The following is an 8,329-nucleotide window of genomic DNA, read 5'->3' as shown; positions in this document are numbered from 1 at the left end:
TGAACGGTATCCCAGTTCAGGTGTTATTCGATTCGGGAGCTACCCGATCATTTGTCTCTCTTGCACTTAGCAAGAGGTTCCCTAAGTCTTCGGGCATGTTGGATTGCCCTTTAGAGGTCAAGATTGTTAACGGCGGATCAGTATGGGCATTATAGGTTTTCAGAGGTTGTGTTTTGAGACGGTATGAGGAGCGCTACCTAGTAGACTTGGTTCCTATTCCATTGAGTGGGAACAAGGTTATCATAGGTATGGATTGGTTGAGCCCTAATGGGGAAGTGATCGACTAGGCGCAATAGTTTGTATGGGTCGGGACCCCAAGTGGGGGAGAACTGGTAATTTAGGGCGAGAGGCCACAACGTGGACCAGCTTTATGCTCAGCAACGAGGGCTAGGCGCTACCTTCAGCGGGGTTGCGTAGGGTGTGTCTCCTACGTTATGGATACCTGGGAGATGGGTAAGGCGACTGTGAGTGATGTACCAATGGTGCGAGAGTATGCAAATGTATTCCTAGAGGAGCTTCCGGGGATACCTCCGGAGAGGCAGGTAGATTTTAGGATCGATCTGGTCCCTGGTTCGGCTTCAACAACCAAGGCAACATATTGGTTGGCTCATCCTGAGATGAAGGAGTTGTTGATGGGTTTTGTACAAACAATCCTATGTGTGAATGCAACCCTAGATTTGGATCTATGTTTTCTCTATTAGATACATAACTTTATGAACACAATAAGAACCCTAGCTAGCAGGTATATATTTTGAAATTTGTATAGATGAGTAGATCACATACCTCTTGTTGTTATATTGCAATAACAACGCTAATCTTCAATCTCTTAGTCTTGAAAGCAAGTACCACAAGTGTAGTACCTCTAATGGCTCACAAACACCACAAGCAATTGGAGAGGCAAGTGAGAGAGAGAGGAGAGAGGATGAAGTCGGCTCTAGGAACCCTAGGTAATCAAGTGGCTGATTTCCTTAGGCTTAGGGGTCTTTATATAGGGTAGAGATTAGGGTTTTGGTCCGTATCCTTATCTAGTTGCTTGCCCACCAAGTAACCAAAAGATAAGCCTTGAAAGTCCTTATCCTTGGACGATTTCAAGGGCCTTATCCCCTTGAATTCGTCCACCTCTCCCATAGGGCATCCATTGCCCTGATTTGCAACTGTCACATAATTACAATTTAGCCCTTGCAATTTAATTAATTACATTTGATCACACAATTAATTCTTAATTAATTATTAACCAATATTAATTAAACAAATATGATTTCTCCTATTAATATATTATTCCTATAATATATTAATAAATCATAATAACCTTTTTCTCTATTATTTCTTCAATCAATTTGCTTTGGTGAAGGCAACCCAAAAGGACCATGCACAACTGGGTCAAGTACTTACCAAATATGGTTACGGGCTTAGACACTAATCCAACAGTCTCCCACTTGGATAAGTCTAGTAACCACAAATGTAAGTAAAACTCGATTAGCAATTGTACCTATCAAAGACGTTGTCAAACTCTGATCTTATCATTAACCTGTCCTTTAGATAAGGGGTCATACAGTCCTCTGTTTTAGATATTGTGCGGACAATCTTATGGAACATAGTCATACTTATTGTCCAGCAGCTAGTTTCTCGATCTCAGATTCATTTGACATAGAACTTAATTGAACACATCAATTCAGTCCTGACCGGGCCCGACACATAAGTCAAATCAAAATCATTGAGGGGCCCTGATATCGCTTTTACCCTCTAAGGATAAAAGAAATAAATAAACTTCGACTTATATGCATTTACTACTCACTAATCAATTATACACAACAATGTGTTTTATGACATCAATTTACTGATGCGGTTTTGCATTATCAATGTACAACCAATTAGCAAACAATAAACCATATATCTTGGTTTTAAGACCATATGATATTATCATCTTGCGATCACTCGTGATAGATTCCATGAAGTGATTCCAGCAAGTGCGGGTTTATTCCAATGCTCAAAACTTATTTATAAGCACTCATGAATGTTGTAACAAACCTTTGTTATGTCTAATACCTTTCAGAAAATCTACACACCAATTCATGATAGTCTTCATTCATACCTACTTCCAACATATAAATGACTGTGGATCGTTTGAATAATTTGATTATTCTTAATTAACTCAATTATTCAGGAAGTCAAAACATGCAAAGCAAAATAATAGTCAACCAATTAACATAAGACAGTAGCTATACTAATAAATAAAACTCCTTTATTTAATCGTCAAATGTCAATTACAATTATCTATTACTTAATTCTAAACTATCTAATCCAAACTATCATCGTCATTCAGCCCAATGCTCCTAGCGTGCTGCAAATGCTTAACCCTAATCAGTCCCTTTGCAAGCGGATCTGATGGGTTCTCCTCTGACGATATCCTCTTGAATATGAGGATTCCTTCTTGTACCCAATGTCTAATAAAGTGATATTTTCTGTCGATATGTCGAGATCTACCATGATCCATCGGTCCCTTGGTCAAGGCAACCGCTCCTTCATTATCACAAAAATTTTCTATAGGCTCCGTTATGGAAGGTACAACTCCAAGGTCTCAAATGAAGTTCTTTATCCATATTGCCTCCTTTAATGCTTCACTCGTTGCGATGTACTCTGATTCGCACGTTGAATCAGCTACGGTTTCTTGCTTGGAACTTTTCCAAGTCACTACTCCTCCATTAAGGGTAAAGACCCAGCCCGATTGTGAATGGTAGTTGTCCCTGCCGGTCTGGAAACTGGCGTCACTATACCCTCGCACCTTTAAGTCATCACTCCCTCCGAGAACCAGAAACCATTCCTTGGTCTCCGATGGTACTTAAGGATATTCTTGACTGCAGTCCAATATGCTCTGTCGGGGTTCCCTTGATATCTACTAACCATGCTCAAAGTGAAGGCCACATCAGGGCGACTACAAGTCATATCATACATGATTGAGCCAACTGCGGAAGCGTAAGGTACTCGGATCATCTTAGCTATCTCGGCTTCGGTACTCAGACTTTGAGTCTTACTCAACTTGGCATTACTTTGGATCGTTAATTCTCCCTTCTTTGAGTTCTCCATACTAAAACGTTTTAGTACCTTGTCCAAGTAAGTATTCTGACTAAGTCCTATTAGTCTCTTACTTCGGTCTCTCACTATCCTTATTCCCAAAATATATGAAGCCTCTCCGAGGTCCTTCATAGCGAAACACTTCCCGAGCTAAGACTTAACTTCCTGCAGTTTCGGGATGTCGTTTCCTATGAGTAATATGTCATCAACATATAACACGATAAAACTAATTATACTCCTACTGGCTTTGACATATACACATGATTCATCTTCGCTTCGTACAAATCCAAACTCTTTGACTTTCTCATCAAAGCAAAGATTCCATCTGCGAGATGCTTGTTTAAGTCCATAAATGGACTTCTCAAGCTTGCACACTCTATTGGGATGCTTCGCGTCGACAAAACCCTCTAGCTAAGCCATGTACACATCCTCGGCCAACTTCCCATTAAGGAAAGCGGTTCTGACATCCATTTTCCATATTTCATAATCATGAAATGCAACAATGGCCAACATCACCCTAATAAAGGTCTCATCATAGTCAACTATGGGAGTTTGAGTAAAGCCCTTCGCAACCAATCACGCCTTATACGTGTGCACATTCCCATCCATGTCCATCTTCTTCTTGAAGATCTACTTGCACCCAAACGTCTTACGTCTGGCACATTGTCAACAGAATTCCAAACTTAGTTGTTATACATGGATTGAATCTCGCTGTCCATCGCCTCTTTCCATTTCGCAGACTCCAGGCCTGCCATGGCTTCCTTATAGTTGTTAGGTTCATCTAGATTTACTAGTGTACTATCACTAATATACATATTCCCTTCGGTAGTAATATGAAAACCATACAACTAGGGTTGAACTCTAACTCTTTCGGAATGTCTAAGAGGTAAAGATTCGTCAATTGGTTCAACCGGAGTTTCCTCCTCGGGTTGAGCGCCAGTGTTAGAGGTTCCTTCATCAATCGACTCTTGAATCTCTTCAAGATCGATTTTCCTCCCACTGTATCCTTAATCTATGAGTTCTCTCTCTCGGAAAACCCCTCTCCTCGCAACGAAGACAACATTGTCACTCAGTCTATAAAAGAGATACCCAAAGGATTTTTGCGGGTAGCTGATGAAAATACATCGCTCACTACGAGGTTCGAGCTTGTCGTGAGTCTCTCATATTACGAACGCCTCGCAACCCCAAACCTTGATATGTGCTAACGAGGGAGCTTTCCCTGTCCACATGTCGTGAGGTGTTTTGGTAACCTTCTTTGTAGGGACTAAGTTAAGGATATGGGCGGCAGTCTCTAAGGAATACCCCCAGAATGAGATAGGTAGTGAAGCACGATTCATCATGGAGCGAACCATGTCCAACAAGGTTCGATTATGCCTCTCAGCCACACCATTCAACTGTGGTGTCCTAGGCAGCATCAACTGCGAAACTATTCCGCATTCCTTGAGATAGTCGCGGAATTCAAGACTTAGGTACTCTCCTCCTCGATCGGATCGAAGCATCTTGATAATCCTGCCCAATTGATTCTCCACTTCTTGTTTAAACTCTTTAAACTTTTCAAAGGTTTCCGACTTGTGCTTGATTAAGTAAATATACCAATATCTACTATAATCATCAGTAAAAGTCACATAGAGGCGGTTCGCGTCCCTTGTGGTGGATCTAAAGGGTCCACATACAACGGTATGTATGAGATCCAATAAACCCTCACCCCTTTCACAAGTGCTAGTGAAGGGTGACTTGGTCATATTTCCAAGTAAACAAGACCCGCACACGTACATCATCCCTGAGGTCGAATGAATCCAACACTCCATCCTTTTGGAGTTGGGCTATGTGTTTCTTGTTGACATGTCCAAGACGACAATGCCACAAGCATGCTTTATCCAAACCATTGGAAGAATCCACACACAACACATCATTTCCTAAGTTATCTACAACCATAACAATTTCATAAATTCCATTAGAAGGCAATGCTTCAAAATATAAGACATCATTTAGGTAAGCATAAATTGAACCTTTCTTATAATCAAACGAATATCTAAATCCTTGCCTAAACAAACCATGAAATGAAATGATGTTTCTTGCCATATATGGCAAATAGCAATAATTATCTAAATCTAAACCTAATCCATTACTAAGCACTAAAGAGTACACTCCAATCTTGGTGACAGGCGACGATCTTCTGTTTCCCATGATTAGATTTATTCTTCCACACTCTACATCTCTATTTCTTCTTAGTCTCTGCAAATCAGAACATATGTGAAAACCACATCCTATATCAAGAACCCAAGAAATAGCATGTGATGAATCATTAGATTTAATTGTGTAAATACCTGCGAAAGACGGCTTGATCTTCCCATCCTTGATGGCTTGCAGATATTCCAGGCAGCTTCTCTTCTAGTGTCCTATTTTGTGGCAGTGGTGGTCCTCTGACTCCTTAGGGTTTGAGTTGGGCTTAGCAGAACCAACTTTGGTTCCACTAGAACAGGTGCCATCTTGGGGCTTACCCTTGTAGTGTCTCTTTGAAGGAGCCTTCCTCTTCTTGCCCTTCCCTTGGCCAATGGCCAAAACAGGAGCAGCGGGTGGAGTGGGAGTTGATGCAACAGACTTGTCCTTGAGGTTGCTCTCAGCAGTCCTTAGGAGCCCTTGGAGTTTGCTTAAGGTGACCTCTTCTTTGTTCATGTGGTAGGTCATCCTAAATTGGTTGTAGCACGAGGGCAAGGAGTGGAGAATGATGTCGATAGCCAAATCTGCCCCAAAGTTAACATTTAACTCGCGAAGACGATCAACGTAACTCTGCATCTTTTGCAAATGCGAGGTTAAGGATTCTCCACTTCCCATCTTAGCGGTGATCATGTTGGTGATGATCTCATAGCGCTCTTGCCTTGCGCTTTGGTGGTACCTCTCCAGCAAATCTTGGTGCATTTCATAGGGATACATGTCCTCATAGGACTTTTGGAGTTCAAGATTCATAGTGGCCAACATAATGCAATGGACTTCCGTTGCATCTCGCTCATGGGTCTCAAAGACCACCATTTCTTCGGGAGTAGCAATTTCCGGATTGATCTTTTCAGGCTTCTCATCGAGGACATATTCTTTGTCCTCGTAGCGGGTAATCATGCGAATGTATCTTATCCATTCGTTGAAATTCGATGCGTCGAATGTCACCTTTTGACATAGGCTCATTAGCGAGAATGAACCAGCGGCAGTGTTGTTTGCATTTGCGTTAGACATCTGCAAATAGAAAGGAAAAAGTTTGATTAGAATTGAATCCCTAATTAAACACCCAAAATGAGAAATTAGGGCTAGAATCCAACAACATTATTTACACATTAGAAAAGGGATGCTGTAATCCAACATGCAAATAATTTGGAGGTAAGTGAATGATGATTCACTAAATCTTCACCATGAAAAACATAAGACTTTAGGTTATAAATGTATTGAGAATTCCTAGTAGATCTGATAATTAGGTTGCTTGTTTTAGTTTGGTTTGTATGAAACATCTAAACAAAATCAAATTTGGCTCTTCATTTTTGGTAAACCTAGCATGTAAGATATTTTAAAAGTTTGGATGGTATGATATTTGGAATGATTTAGATTTAAATTAACTGTTTCTGGTTTTATTTTATATGAAAACTAGATATGAGACTCATATATTACATGAGTTAATTTAAAAAAATTAATATAAATGTCAAAATATTTGAGAATTTTGAATTTATAAGAAAATAAGAAAAATAATTATTTATCTTAATAGAAATGTTTTTTATCTTTTAAATTTAAACAAATTATTTAAATAAAAAAAATACCAAAGGAACTATAATTTTGGGAATATTGAAATTAAAATGTAAGTTTATTAGTGAAATAAATATCAATTTATTACTATATTTATTGCAATTATTACATTAAAATATTATGTAAATTTTATTAAAATAGAAAAAACTCATAAAATCATGATATGTGGAAAAAAATTAATTCAAAATAACCACAAAATAACATTTGACAATGAAAGACCCATACTTTCATATTTGACAATTGTTACTCCAAAACATGCTACATCATATTCATAAAAACGAAATTTTACATAGGTAAAGTGATTACAAATGATTGGATACGAACTGACTATTACAAAGTGTTATATATTACACAACTATCCAGCATACTATAGTTTTATACATACGAGAAAATACAATAGTTTCAAACTATTCAAAATCTTCTATCAGTATATAACTATACTGGATGCTTATCTCCTGCAATTATTAAACATTGAGAGGGTAAGCGGTGACGCTTAGTGAGTTCAATAATAGATATAATATAATGTTATGCCATATATATATATATATATATATATATATATATATATATATATATATATATATATATATATATATATATATATGGAAGAAGCAAAGAGAACAAGAAACAACAAAGACATATGTGAATCATGTGATAAGCTTTTCATATCAATCAATGATTTGATTTAAAGATATACAATCAATGAGACATAACAATTTCCATATTTGATGTACATAAATAAAGCTTCGGCTCAAATGGCACAGAAGACATACACTTTCCGATTAAACATTTTGGTAGATTTCAAGCTTTCAACCCTGTTTAACCTTCTACCAATGCCATAGAATAGAAGTCATTCTCTTAAGATACATGCTCTACATGGCCAGAGGCTGCATACCAGTACCACTGTGAATCTAAGTCATTTCACAGATTATATGGTCAAAGGTATAACTTTTGCTATCATAAATAGTAGAAATAATAACAACGGAAAAGCACATAGTACATATAACACATAACATACAATTGTTTCTATATATTAAAACTCACCGTGAAATAACCGGGATTGAAGTATTAATTTGGACAACACTTCGACTCTAAATATGACTTTCCGTGACGAAACCGGGGATTTTAGTTGAAAATCAGCCTTACACGTGCGGAGTTTCGACTTGAAGATATAATTTTCTCGGAAACTCTATGATGTCGGGACTTGTTTTGGGTGTCGGGAATGATATCGGAGCTTCGGGGGGTTAAAAGTGGGTAAAAAGGGGTTTAGAGAATGAGAGAGATAAGAGAATGTAACCTAAAACCGGAGACCCTCGGTCTCTATTTATAGGGGACCGAAGCTGCTGACTACGATGAACATAAGTCCTCTGTACGTTGGGCGTACTGCGAGGCGGCCATCTACGTGGGGGGTTGCCCTCGTACGCGGGGTGTACCTGCGATGTATCATCAGATCAGAACTCGGGCTCGGACG

Source organism: Lactuca saligna, chromosome 4 (assembly GCF_052625555.1).
Source record: "Lactuca saligna cultivar CGN05327 chromosome 4, ASM5262555v1, whole genome shotgun sequence".
Lineage (NCBI taxonomy): Eukaryota > Viridiplantae > Streptophyta > Magnoliopsida > Asterales > Asteraceae > Lactuca > Lactuca saligna.
This window is presented reverse-complemented; position numbering follows the sequence as displayed.